A 459-nucleotide genomic window follows, 5' to 3' on the forward strand; every position below is an offset into this window, starting at 1 on the left:
TGTGTGTGTGTGTGTGTGTGTGTGTGTGTGTGTGTGTGTGTGTGTGTATGAGAGAGGTGTGGGAGATATAGTGGTTAGTATTTGTGTAGTTTTAAGCGTTAACCCAAACTTTTACAACCCTAAATCATCCTCTGACTATATTTATGAGACATTTCTGTAGTAGAGAGTATGCATGAGAAGTCTAAAACACATATTAGGGTTTGAACATATTAGTCCTCCAAGATGATAATAATTGACATTACACCTTTGCATAGCATTTTTTCAATTTTTCCCCAGTACCTTTCTTCTACAGCATTAGATTCAATTACAATTCCTTTTAAGTGTTTGCATCACCTCTGGCCAGGGTTGATTTTAAAAGACTTTGAATTATTTTTAATTGATGCTGTGGATACACTGCTCAGCTGTCCATGCCGTGTGTGTGTGTGTGTGTGTGTGTGTGTGTGTGTGTGTGTGTGTGTG

General features: G+C 38.1%; 1 protein-coding gene across 6 annotated transcripts in view; it reads left to right on the forward strand.

Annotated features, from left to right (window-relative positions):
* The window catches only part of Ptprk (protein tyrosine phosphatase receptor type K), a 519217-nt gene that overhangs the window by 483791 nt on the left and 34967 nt on the right, over nucleotides 1-459 (forward strand). The window lies entirely within an intron of this gene.

Source organism: Psammomys obesus, unplaced genomic scaffold (genome assembly GCF_907164565.1).
Source record: "Psammomys obesus unplaced genomic scaffold, mPsaObe1.curated_primary_1811, whole genome shotgun sequence".
Classification (NCBI taxonomy): Eukaryota; Metazoa; Chordata; class Mammalia; order Rodentia; family Muridae; genus Psammomys; species Psammomys obesus.